This window comes from Glossina fuscipes, unplaced genomic scaffold (genome assembly GCF_014805625.2).
Source record: "Glossina fuscipes isolate IAEA_lab_2018 unplaced genomic scaffold, Yale_Gfus_2 60803, whole genome shotgun sequence".
Taxonomy (NCBI): Eukaryota; Metazoa; Arthropoda; class Insecta; order Diptera; family Glossinidae; genus Glossina; species Glossina fuscipes.
In genome coordinates, this window is record NW_024003102.1 from 1 (window position 1) to 14,498 (window position 14,498).

At 32.7% G+C, this 14,498-nt stretch overlaps 1 long non-coding RNA gene across 1 annotated transcript; it reads right to left on the reverse strand.

Moving 5' to 3' along the window:
* Positions 1-319: 319 nt before the first annotated feature.
* Positions 320-9,139, reverse strand: LOC119643436. Its single transcript, XR_005248287.1, has 3 exons — positions 8,310-9,139; positions 5,103-8,171; positions 320-1,506 (listed from the first exon to the last, which is right to left on the reverse strand). It is a non-coding gene; the product is annotated as an uncharacterized LOC119643436 (long non-coding RNA).
* Positions 9,140-14,498: the final 5,359 nt, after the last annotated feature.

Here is a 14,498-nt window from a genome sequence, read left to right on the forward strand (position 1 = left end):
GGTCGGTCGTACAACGCAGTCTGTCGATATCCACTATTTCTTCTTTATTTCAGCCGTGACCAATCAGCATATTCGCCAGCATTAATTAATTATGCCAGTCTAATAATATGTTACTTGTGTGTAGTGAAAACATTCATCGGATTTTAATGTAAACGTAACCTTGTATCGTTTGATTGCTTTTTGTCAACACAGTGCGTATAAGCCGACCATTGTTTTCCAAAATTCAAAATTTTAGCTTTCGCCATTAAATTCAAATTATGATAGAAATAAATAATAAAGTGCATAATGAATTCTTTTAGTAAACCTCAGAGACTAAGTGGCAAACGTCAAAACTCATCATGTTACAGTTCTGTTATTGCCAGACGATGGACGGCAGACTGAAATAATTATAGCTTACTATAAATACTTTCTACCTCACGTGCCAATAAGTTTATTATCTTCGTGAGCAAAACTTCAAAGACTGCAAAAAAAAAACATTGATACAAACTTTTCCAGAAATGCATATTGTATGTAATGTGCTTTGATTTTCAAATTCGCCCGCAGCACATCTCATATAATAGATTTCAGTCAGGAAAAAAACAAATAATTTGAATAGCGATAAATAACCAAAAAGCTCTTTCAAATGTCTATCCATAATTTTTTTTTTATTCAAACGAATTGCCAAACAGCAAATCTTTCAGAACTTGTATAGAAACTTAACCTTCAACAAGTATCCCCACCACAGATAACCAACTAGTTATTCTTATAAGCCGAATCGAGCGGTTGATTCTAAAATTAGCTTTCTTGGATTTCCCATGTGCATATTGAATTTGACGAAATTCGGACATTTTTATAGAAAACAGTGAAGGCGTTATCGGCAACATATAAATAAGCATTCTTAATTACGCATCCTTAATCAGAATGAAATCTTTAAGTTCAGAAACCCATTATGAGATCGTACTGTAAATGCTTTAGATGAAGGAAGCGAATTATTTTGAAAAATAAGCAATATTCTGCATAAAAGTGTAACGTAATTTTGCAATTTTATCCACGAGGCCTCGCAAAAAGAGCTCAAAAAAATTATAAGGCCGCTTCTACCTTAAACTCTTCTATTGGAAGGATGTAGTTAGTTCTTCAGTAAGACGACGTGACTCCGCTGCAGTTCATTTCCCTTAAGAGTATTGCATAAATGATGAAGAAAGCGTCGAAATATAAATTTTATTGAAGACATGTTCCTAACGAAGGAATTCGAATTTTCAAAGCCAGGTAAATCACCGAGCGATGTTAATAATTTTCGATCTATTAGTCTCTTGAACTGTAAACAGCAAGTTTAAAGAAAATTATTATTCCAAATTAATACATATTAAAGATAGGTTTAACACTAAAAATCCACTGGCTTAGTTCTCTTTTATGTTGGAACACCTTTTTATTCTTTTCAGCCGAATAGTTAGAATTCTAAAATGGCTCCTTTTCCGTTTCTTATTCATCCGAAGTTTTTATGTCTGGAAGATATTTCTACTCTGCCGGCTAAATTTTCAGATTTACCATTTGTTTCCGCAGGTGTCATTCATGTCGGCAAAAAGCAGAAAAGAGAAAAAAAATGTGTGCTTAAATTTCTGGGTGTCAAATTGAAAAAATAACTGTTGATCTTTATCTCAGATAAAATAATTCGCAAAGACCATACAAATATATAAGTTTTAATGTAACCGATGGAGAAAATTTTTATAAAATTAAAGCAATGTTTGGTCAAATAGCTAATTTAATGGCAGCCACAGCTATTGTGAACGCTCTAAAAGATCGCAAACTAAGAAGCAGTAACTACAAATAAACCCTCAGCTGAGAAAACTTATATAATGAAAACTTAATTTTTTTTCTTGTTAGACTTCTGTTGAAGGACCTACTCAAGATAGTTTAAAATTTTTTGTTCGCAATATTTTTTGTCTTCGTTCTTAGGAAACGAAATGGACTGTCCGGAGGAACTGATTTTGTTTGTCCTAACAGAATGCGTAAATGAGGCGTTTTGCGAACAGTTACGGATTAAATTAATCTTTAGGCGATGAATTCTCCCTGAGGAGAATTTTTCTTTCGGTAGTTACTAGTTTTTGGTTTAAAACTTTAGTTTAGCTAATTATGGGGCAAATAATAATAATTATATTTTAAAAGATTACAGATTTGTTGGTATTGCTATCATTGTTTAATAGAATAAAAGTAATTATGTAATATGATCACAATATCAGTCGTTGCTATAAAACAACGATGCATAACGCATGCAAAAATTGGGTGAAATTTTATGTAATACACAATTTAATCTCAAACAGTCACAAACAAAAAAAAAAAAAATTAATAAAAACAATGAAAATTTTCTAGTAGATACCAAACATAAAAGAGTTTAAAAAATGCAGACAAAATATCATATACTAAAAACTTTCTTTTATAAATTTTTATTTTTTAAATTTTTAATTTGCAGTTTTATTTATATAAGCAAGTTTGTAAATTACATATTAACCAAAAACCATCTTTTTCACTGAAAGTTATAAAATATTAATTTTCTGCAATCATGCTTAACTAAAAACAAACACAACGTTGCAGTAAAAATACTATACACGTTAATAAAAAGAAAACAAAGCCGTAATTACATTACATACCTATACAATAGGAGGTAATTTTGTGCTAACCTATATTGAAAATGTAAAAATATAGCGAAATAAACAGAGTATTGGTGTGTTTTGCCTATCAAAAATTCATCAATAATAACGCTTACGCGGCGCTAAAACCAATACATCGCAGAATTGTATTGTCTACATATATTGTCTATAAATATCCTAAGAGCTTGTGAATAATATATTAAACTTACTTCAACATTCTTAATTTATTATTTTCGATACTGCTGAGAAAAAAAAGCTGTTCGGAGTGAGCTAAAAATGTTGATAAAAACATTCCATATGGAATGACGGTAGTCTAATAAACAACGTAACCTTTAGGACAGTAACCAACTGTGAATGGGACTACTGGAACCAAATGAACAACTTTCAGTGGGCACTGCTGAGGTTCGAATATAAATATCCTACTTGTTAGCACAAGTCTTTCATTCCAGACGGATGTTCTTGTGAGTGGATTGCGCAATTGTAATTGCATTAAAAATGCCTACACGCTACAATCTATCGCTGACACAATCAAACCTATGGCTGTTATGCAGCCAAACGAAAAAGGTAATCAACGTTAGTTTCATCTATTCGTGGTATGCGTATATGAAAGGTTATGCCAGAGACTCCACCACCCCTCTATTTCCATTCTGAAAACATTTATATCTCAAGAAACTCAGTAAGGTCAATTATTATAGCTATTATTTAAGTACGCCTTGGGTTTGTTTTTCTAATTAAAATTTTTCTATTTCTCTTGAAGTTTTGGAGTTCACACACTATTCGTAATACGCATCCTGCGTTTGGTTATTTTATTGCTCTCTCTAACGATAACTAGGAATAACTTATGTATTTTTTTAAATGCCCACCCTACATTTCGTTCCCAGCCAAATAATTCTTACGACAGCGTACGATGAGACCAGAAACCATATAAATGTAGTGTCCGTTAGGAAAAATCATACGTCGTCCAATTCTGTTAATTTCTCGGAATAAAATGTCGTAACGATAGACTTATCAGAACAAATACTTGAAACTTGTTGCTCTAGGTGTCTTCAATTGTAATACATTTAATCTTGCTTTGATGCGAATCTTCTGCCATATGCTTCAGCATAAATATGGCCGTTGTCCACGATTGATCACCACGGTGTAACTCGCGACTCAACATCTCCACTTTTCCTGTACCAGTTTTCCGGGTCACCTAATACTTAGGGTGCACACTGGTTTACTAGAATCTAGAATTGCTTCCTGCGATTTTAATCGCATATGTAAAACAAAAGATGTCGATTATTACATTGTATGAAAATTTGAATTAAATACATGTGTTTATATAGAAGGTAAAACGCAGAATTATTTGTAACTGTTATCATTGACTCAGCTGCAGTGGAATCAAACATCATGTACCCCTGCGTATTTACGTGACAAGAATACTGCTAGCTGGAGGGTTTAGCGTTTAATGAGGAAAAAACTCAAAAAGCGAATTAGAAAACGCAGAACAAGTGCCCACTCTCAAGCCTTAAACAACAATCAACTGTAGCGCACATTTCATGAGTTAGGACTACGCAAATCTAACGATTCAATTTAAGGCTCTAATAGATATTGGCGTCTCAAATCAGCGTTACCACTAATGTGGTAACGTTACTAATCAAATAAGTTTGAATGGCAACGAAGTTATATTTAACCCGCCAGGAGTAGATAGTTTCTCACTCAACTTTTTATAACTAATTTAGCCTTCTATTAATGCTCGCATTTTGTACGCTGTAGACTAAATTGCAACGAACTCGCATTTCTAGGCCGTCTGAAAATTTGCTCGTGTCACTCCTATCAAGAAAAATGGAACATCAGATGGCGCCAATAATTTCAAACAAATCTAAATCTTCAAAACAGCCACATGGCTGCCTTTAAATAATGCATTTGTTTCTGTGTTATTGTTTCAAGTGTAACCAAGGACTTTCAATTAAGAATTGCTGAGAATTACGTAACGAAGTTCTCTAACGCCCAATTATTGCGCCTTTATCTTCCTTATCATAAAAAATTGATTTCTTCAATATGAGTAAGTTAGTTTCGTGCAACACCTTTGTTTGATTGAGTCAAGGTTGGTGGTACTTATGTCGACATTGTCACAAATTTCAATTGTCCATGTGTCATTGTTAACGAAAAATTATTCTTTAATTCGCTTTCTTTTCTCACAAAACTCTATTGCTAAAATATCTATACGTTGTTAGTTGTTATTGCTTAGTCACACACAGAAAATATGTTTAATGAAATTATATCATTAAAATTATTTACAAAAAAAAAATAAATAAAATAAATAAAAAAAAATTAAAAAAAATAAAAAAAAAACAATGAATAATTGGCTTAAAGAATGCGCAATTATATCCTTATTGGCTAAGCTTTATGATGCTAGAGGTAAGGGTAGAAAGATTGAAGTTAGTTTCATTTAACAAGGCTGCTGCGTTACGCATATACTAATTAAAAACCGTATACCTGAAATAAGTCTGCATTTCTTAATAAAAGGGGGAGCAACAATCTGTTTTCATAAAATATTAATGCAACGTGGGTCCCAAGAGAAGTTCCGGTTAACACCAATTTGTCCCACGCAGCAACGATAGCCTGGAGAAGGTAAGAATATTTAAATATACTTCTTAAGAAACTGTTTTTGCAATGTGTAGATCTCGAAATCCCTTTGACCAGTTTCTAATTAAGAAAAAGAATGATCCAGCTGCATTTGTAGGAATTTCTCTGTGTAAGTTAAAACAACGTTTATTATCGAATATATAAGGAGTAGCATTTTGGCTTAGCAACACTTTTCAGTCATTGCAGTTCGTATTTCATCATTAATCTATAATTGTTAATAATGTGTGTATGGTGGTGTAATACACGTTTTGCTTGCTTTCAAAAAAATCTAGTAAGAAAAAATTGTCAAACCAAAGTACTCCGTATTGCAAATTTATAATTTTGTATGATATAAAATCTAAGGTGTTGCTTATCTTGGTTAACTCTGATTTTATCAGTCTCGTTTGAAAATAATTTACTCATGAGGTACAGAACAATAATGAGGAGTTGCATAATGGTATCACCTCATTGTATGCTTATTTTACGCGTTTGTAATCAGGAGGTTTGAAGTCAAAACCAGCTGCAGCATTGCGAAAAAAAAAAAACCTCATCGCCCCGAATTTTTGTCTGCTTTATTTTAATATACTTTGCTTTATTTTACTTTGGTGGCGAAAGTGGTTTACTAATGAAAAACAAGGTTACTTCATAGTATGTTGCACTTTGAGGTTGTTGCGCTTGTTATTAATGTTAGCGTTACGTTCAGTCAACTTTTTTGGACTTATAATTTAGGAAATAATTGACTGATTTTACTACAACACGTTTAGCAAATAAATAAAAATTCGCATATAAAGTTCAGAACAAAAAAGGAAGTAAGCAATTTACAATTACATACAAGGAATCTTTGATATCCACCACTTTAAATGAATAAAATTTGTTAGCATTGGTAGATCAATAATTGTAATATTGTGAATTACAGCTTTGTTTAAGCCATCATCGCTCAAACCCCTTTTGAAAATTGACTTAAAAATATAGAGAGCGAAATTCTTTTGTTCCTAATTTCTGCAGTATTGAGTGCTCCAACCATTCACGACAGGCAAGCGCATATAGGAGGAGAAGAAGAGACCGGCATAACCCATAAAGATTAAGAATGTTCACACTTTATGCCTATTTCGGTGGTAGATATAAAATGTTGCTTTATTATGTACTCTTTTTAATTCCTTTTGTTATGCACCATGTCCATGATGCGGAAATCTAATTTCGATTTTGCTAACACACGAGGTTTTGTAAACGCTAATTAAACAAAACTAGTATTTTTGCAGACCAATGAGGTGCTTACATTTTCATCTCTGGCATCCATATGTTGCAAAACTAGTTTTGCATTGATAGTACAAATTTGTTTAACTTGTCCAATCTACTTTAAAAAACAATGTAATCTTAATACAACTAAAAAACAATTTTAATTTTTGGATGTATTAATGAACAAGAGCTAATGCCATATTTCTTCGAAATTCTTCGTTTCGTATGTACCTTGCCACAAATCCATTGGTGAATAATTTTTTTAACCTTACGAACGTATTAACGTATAACGTTCAATATGTACAAATTACACATGAATAAGAAAAGAGTGGCGTGGGAATTGTTTAGGACTCTATCTTTATCAACTTGCAAGCAAGTGATAATTGGAATTTTGATAAGAGCTTCAGCTCATTCTAAAATAGATGTACCAACCAAACGTATTTTAATCAAATCCAATCAAATCAAATTGAGATTTGGATTAAATTTTGTGTCAATATATTTTGTCGCACTTTACCATTATTTATGAAATACACTACACATATAGTTGAACAACGTATAGAAATTGTTAAATTTATTACGGAAGCAATGAACTCATGTTCTATGCATGTGGGATGAAGTTCATATTTGATTAAATGACTTCATAAATAAGGATTGTTGTATTGTTGATCTAAAGAAAACACATCTAATGTTCCTTAAAGTTTTTTTCGTGTACAAAAATAATTTCAGGGTTTAGCTTATAGGGTAAAAATTTCATACCCATGCATGAGAATGGCATCATCCTCAGTGCAGAACACTAGTAAAATATTATATTTGTTTTTTCGTGGCAAACATTAAATGCGTTTGACTTCGCCGAAATGTGGCTTCAACAAAATGTTACACATAGTGCGATAAAATCAATCTATTAGGAGAAAAGTTCAATAATCACGTAATCTCCAAAAGACCATACGATATAGTTATAACTCTGTTGAACTTTTTACTTCCCAATAAGCCGAACGCTCTGCGACCTTACCCATGGTATTCAGATTATTTGTGTTATTGGTGAAATAAGGCCAACATTTACGCGTAAAAGTCGCAAACTTTGGTGTTCAAAAATTTAGTTTTTTTAAACAAAGATCGCATGAACAAATATCTAAAAGAAAAGAAAATTCTAGTTGATATCTTTTACAGTTCAGTGTTTATTATAAATTATAAAAGCAATTTCACAATTGATGATCGTGAGTTCATTGTTTTCGTAATAAGTTTTAGGAATTTCTGTACAATATGCATGTATTGTATGGTCCACAACAAATCGCAACGTGCGAACTGTATGTTATAAAAAAAAATCTCAATCAGAAGTGTGTTTTATTTACGTTTACATCCGTAACCACAAAATGGATGACCCTCGGCACAACAATCTTTTCTAATTTGCAACTAAAGAGGCAAATGTTTTATCCCTTTCTAAGAAGAATTCATTTGCGCTTATTGCGAATCAAAGTCTTCAGAAATTTGGTTATTCCACCGTCGTTAGTTTGTTGAAATACTAATCGCAATGAAAATGTGGTCTTAAAATTGAGTGGCTTTAACCGCACTTAAGATATAGAAGGTGAAAATTACTCAAAAAAAATTAAATATTATTATCAATAATTGTTAAATTGAAACTTTGTAAAAATACAAAATTATTTTCAAAATTGGTTTAGCTTCCATGGTAGTGGTATGCCGAAAAAGCTGTAATTAATCACAAAAAGTATCCTTCATTAATTGATAAAACTTTTATTCTCCTATTTATTTATTTTCTATTCAAATGAAAATTTAATTTTACTGAATCTGACAACATAATTTCTGTGATCTTCTGGCATCATTTACCTCTGAGCACATCAGCCGGTATGAGGCGTTTGTAAATTTTTATTTCAGTTTCGGTTGCCGGATTATCCTTTTCTCCATTAATAATGCATGCACAAAACACAAGCAAACCTAACTTAGCCACGAAAGATTTCATCGCACGATAATTTTTCCGCAATTAGTTACTTTTCTCGATAAGGTAAAAGAAATGAAAACGAAACGAAATAAAAAATATTTTTTTTAAATTTTTCTTTAAATTACTTTCTACTATGAAGCAATACGAACTCGCTTTATAATATAATATATCAAAATTATATAATTTGTGCGTGCCTTTATTCGGCATTAACTGAATACTAATTCCAACGAAACGTTGAAAGCCAAAGTGAGTACTGAATTAAGTTTAAACATTGTATAGGCTGTGATATTTATATGAATTGTCTAAGCGCTATATAAAAACAACACGAGACGAGCTGGGCTAACTGATTGGTTAATTTGTCTTTATGCATTTCATATTACAACCACAGATAATCGCTAATCTCTGCTTCAGTATAATATTAATGACATGAGAAGTGTTTACCATGTCGATTTCGTTAGTTATCTACTCTATATTTAAATAGGGATGATCGGTTCATTCGTTTTTTAAATTTGAGTTTCATCTTATGTATTATGTATAAGTGAAAATGCAAACACGTTGCACAAAAAAAATTCAGTTCATAATATCGTTACAATGGCAAGAAGTTAGTTATGTCCCTGGTTTTCTTAAAGTTATAAAGATCGTTAAAACTAAATTTGTTTGTATGTTATATATTTTTTTCCTTTTGAATATATTTATTAATGCAGTCCCGTGTCAATATGATTGTGATCTCCCCTTGTTGCCTGGATTTGACGTAAGAAGTAAATGTTCACATTCTCTCCTTGCATTCTACACACATGAAAGAATTTTTGGTAATATAATTTAACAGAGGAATTAGTGTTGTCATTGTTGTCAGTCATTATTATTATAATACATAATTTAGAATGTTGTAGTGCAGAATGTTGTACGAATTCACAAAATAAAATCGTTTCTGTTTCTCTATGTCTTGTGGGTAATACCCAGATATATAGTATATATATATATATAGTATACTAGGTTCGTGCGGATGTCACACACGGGAGGACTTACGACAAAATCACCTCAGATTATAGCGATCGATTCAAAATGTTTTACTCAATCGATCTAGGGACGTCTGGCTGTGTTTAACCTACAGATGGTAATTTTTGACACATTTTTATAAAATTTTATGCATCGATGTGTTTTGGGTCAAGGAAAAAAAAAGTAATACGAAACTTTTTTCATTATGCAAAATATTTCAAAATTTCATTCATTTCAAAATTCCAATGAGGGCTTTCACGAAAAGCATGCCTTTACAAAAAACAATGTGCAATTTTTAATTTGTTATCACAAAAATAAATGAACAACTTTGCTTACTATATAAGCAAAGCAAGGTAGGGTGTTTAATGATTGATCTTGCCCGAAAACGATATTCTTATTTGTTTTTAATGGCGCTTTGTCTTTACACTGACAAACTGGTTTCAAATGCGTTTTGTGAAGAGTTCAATGTCTACTTTTGCCGTCTAAAGAAGGAAGATATATGAAGTTGATATTTAGAGAGCTATTTTAAATGGAACAAAGGAATCGGCACAGGTGTTTGGTTTAGCGCCTTCCCTTTACACGGAATACATTTCTTCATTTATTTTTTCGATTAAAAACGATTATTTTATATTAATAAAAAACCGTATTTCGAATTTTGATATTTCAGTAATTGAATTTTCAATATGTTAAAGTACCTGGCAGAACGAGAAATTGAAGACACAATGAAAAGCCTGACCAAAATGCTTATGCAAGTAAATTCTAAATTCGTTGGAAATCAACCTTTTTTTTGTTTTTCTTTTGCACAGTATCAGCACCTCTCGGTTCACTCCGACTGACGATATAACTCATTTCATCTCACACCGAGAACATGGATCAAACGTAATTTTATACTTGCAAACAAGTACAAACCAACTCAATTTTCCGAAAAAAAGAGGTTCGGCAAAAAAATTCATCAGTTCGCCAGCTGTGCGCGCGCGCTCTGGTCGTACTGCTTTACTTTGTATAAAGAAATTTCGCTATTTCTTTTTTTTCCTGCTTTATACACTTTTAATGTCTGATTAAAGTATAAAAATGTTTAAATAAATTGAATTATATTGAACTGTTTGCCCTTACATTCATTTTGGTTTTTGAAATAAAGACTTGTCGTCCTTTTTTGTTTTTATCTCCGCTTGCTCTTTGTGTACTGGATCGTGTGAAGTTTGCGTCTAATTCGAGATATCATTTCTGTGTACGTGATAAACATTTAGTTTTCTATTACTATCTACCTTGTGTGTTACTTTTTGACATATATGTTTTTTGCACACGCTTTTGTCATGCGAAATGTGCAGGTATCAATGGTGGTGTTGTAAATGCAGTCCTTGATCCTTCGAAAAGAATACGTTGGTCACAAGACCAACCGATTGTACGAAGGGAGATATTACTACTTATCCTTAAACTCGAAGTCTCAGGCTTCCCTTTCTATTTAATGAAATGGATAAGCTCTTATCTAGGCAACAGATCATTCAGGATTTTGTTTAACTTTAATGAAGTGTATTTTCCGTGACGTCTGGCCTACCTCAAGGCAGCCACTTAGGATCCATTTTATTTAATTTATACATTAATGATTTGTCCTCGGTGACTCAATCCAACAAGATCTTAATGTACGCTGATGATGAGAAACTGGTTTCTTCCTTTTCCGTAGAAGCGCAATCACATCAGCTTCAAAGTGACTTGAATAATTTAGTTGCTTGGTACTCTTGGAATCTTCTGAAACTAAATCTAAACAAATATTAGAAGCTTTCCTTCTCAAGAAGAAAGTCATTCATTACTCAGTATTTCATTGATTCGCACAAGTTGGAGGACGTCGATTGGTTCACAGATTTAGGCCTTATATTTTACAATAGGTTTCGTTTTAACTTGCACACTGAGCTCTCGTTAAGCAAAGCTATGTCCGCGCTTGGTTTTATAGAGAGATGGTCTCTTTAGATGATCGTTACATTACGAAAAGACTATACATATGTTTGGTTAGACCTATACTCAAGTATGCCTGTATTGTAGTGCTATGTAGATTCAATTAAATCTGTTCAAAAGCAATTCTTGCTGTTTGCCCTTAGGAATTTGCGTTGGGGCCCGATTGCCTCCCTTCCACCCTGTTAAAGTAGGTTGCTCCATTATCCTTACCGTCACTTCAGAACCGTAGATTTGTTCTTCGCATTTCCTTCGTAATCAAAGTAAAAAATGGTACTATTAACTCGCCCGCATTATTTGGTGAGATAAGCTTTAATGCCCCTAACCGCTTTTCTAGGCACTTTATCTTGATAGAGCTTAGAAAATGTAAATACAATTATGAGCTGTTTTACCCGCTCAGAGTTGTTTACAGAAACCTAAATGAAGTCTAACATTTCATTCTTAATATCTCATTTTTTATTTAAAATAATGTTATTTTTTTAACGTGTTAGTTGCGAAGCTTACGCATGTTTTCAATAATTTAGGAGTTTATTTATAACCTGGATCTCTTCTTGTTGCGGGTGTGCTTCTATGCTAGCTTATTTTTTTTTTCTTTTTTATTCTTTTTTTTCCTTTTATTTATTTGTATATGAATTATTATTTTTAAGTTTTTATTATTCCTCTTTTTTTATCTTCCTTTATATTTTATACTAGTTTTTAAAATAATTAGTATACGATTTACTCCTAAGAAGTACTTGAATTCGACTGTTAATTTTCTTTAGCTAAAATTCATGTGCCAGTAAGCAAAATAAAAAAAAAAAAATAGCGACAGTGACTTTGATTTCATGGTAATTTGTTCTATAGAACATTTGATGGGGAGATAAACTATGCTTTATTAGATGGCCGAAACCCTCACTTCCAAGTGGTGAACCACGGGCAACGGCTTCGGCCGGCTAAGAAGGGTTTAAGGTTTTGGGCTACTAACTCGGCGACGAGTTTCTGAGAGATGGTGGAGGGGTTGGCTGGAAGATGAACTCTTCACTCATTAGCTAGTTACTACCTAGGAATTTTCTGAATGGGTTTAAGTACGTAAAAGGTAGAGTGCATGGTAGATCGCTTCTTCTATGTCAGTGCAATATCCGAGACTTATATATCTCGATGAAAAGTAGTTCTGGGGATGGCTAACCCGGATGGTATGGCCAATCCGAAGGCAAGAGTGGTCTGAGAGTTCAGCCAGGCAAAGTATGCCAAAGGCTTTGTAGCATAAACTGGGAGCCACGCTCACTAAGCCATGTATGCCTACGGGTAAATGATGGGATTAAAATTGAAAGTTGTAAAAAATTTAAAATTATCTCATATATGTATGTAAGACATCTTATGAAATATAAGATGCATTGAAGGATTTACTCGATAAAGGGCCGATCGATTCTCGATAATATATAATATAAAATTAAAGATGTTTTGGTTCTTTGAATATCTACCTCTAAGGGGTGCATATTAGAGTGTTATATCCTTAAAACAATATGAGTTAATTAGATGTATAAATGAAAGAAAAGGGATTTGACGGCAGGCTTTTTTACCCTTTTTGCCTATATTTTTACATTTTAAATTATACACTTTGAATTATATTCACGGATGCCTAGCGGCAATGGTGTTTAATTGATTAACGGCGCTTGTGGAAACCCTATGGTGGAAGCAAGCGCATTTTTTCCCTATTTGAACTCATATAGTTAATCAATTTGTGAACCCTGACTGCTTGGGTGCGGCCCTTCGGGGAATACTCGTGGTGGTTATGGTTGGCAGTTCCAAGCCAAAGTGGAACAATCGAGTGCAGCTAGGCTTCACCACTGACCAGAGTGGGGTTAATAAAGCATACGCAATAAACCGTTCTGGACTCTGGTGCTGCTTAGGCCCCTACTCTGTGGGGATTGTCAGAGGGCTTATATTATGCTTAAAGTGGCTTGGGCCACCGTGGGGTTAAATCTTTCAGGCAGGAACCAACGTTAAACCTATTCCACAATCAATATACATTTGATATGTATATATATGTGATTTGATATGTATGTCGTAATATATATATATATATATCCGCATTATGCTAATTTATTCCATTCATTTTATTTTTTTTGTAAACGCAACTAGGCTCAACGCGTTAAAAAATATGGCGTCCAACGAAAAACCAAAAAGAAGAGAAATTTAAAGTGTCCATATAACAGAATTCTTGTTACTTTAATTAATTAAATTTTTTTCTTTATATGTTGCTTTCTATGAACATATGTCTCTTCGCATGACGAAATATATTTCGCTTACATTTTTGGGTGTGAACATTATGTAGTGCACAATGGAGGGCGTAATATGTGCTGACACCTACGTATTATATCTGCCTCGCTAAGCGAAGCTCATTTTCAACGAGATCGTTTATGCTTGTGAGTTTACCACTGCAAGTGTATCATTTGAGCGAAATCAGAAAAAAATATTTAAAAAAAATATTTAAAAAAAAGTAAATAAATAAAAATATTTTTTTTGGAATTATACGTTACCTATAATTGTAAGATTAAAGTTAGTTCGAAAACGCTCATGTTACAAAATTACATTAACTAATATTTAAATTAAAATTATATATTTTTTTAAAATTATATTGGCAATTCTACTTTCGCTTAATTGTTTTTTGCACTTTTTTTCTGAAAGTTTTTGTTTTCTTTCTCCTACACAGTTACGGGTCATAGCATCGTTTTTGTTCTAAAATATCAATATTACATAAGAGTACATAGAAATTGTTTCCCAACGTGCTCCATCTCTATTGACATCATCGGTGGAGATATTTCTATTTTCACCATAGCTAAGGCTAGATTTTCTGAATTTTTATCTTCTGCGCTGGGTTTGGTCAAATGAATCTGCAACCTTGTTTCACTGGGTTTTAGTCTAGATTAATTCTGTATTAAGTAATAGGTTACTGGATTGTAATCCAGATCGATTGGGAATTATCCTACTGAAAAGTTTGAAAGCTTCATAAACAGATTAGGCAACATTTTCAAGATGCCAAACGAAAGTTCACCAAATAATACCAATAAGTTAAGTGAAAATGATACGGATGGAGGTAACATCGGTAGTAATCAGGGAGGCTCGCGGGCAGAAGCCACAAATCCAAATCAACA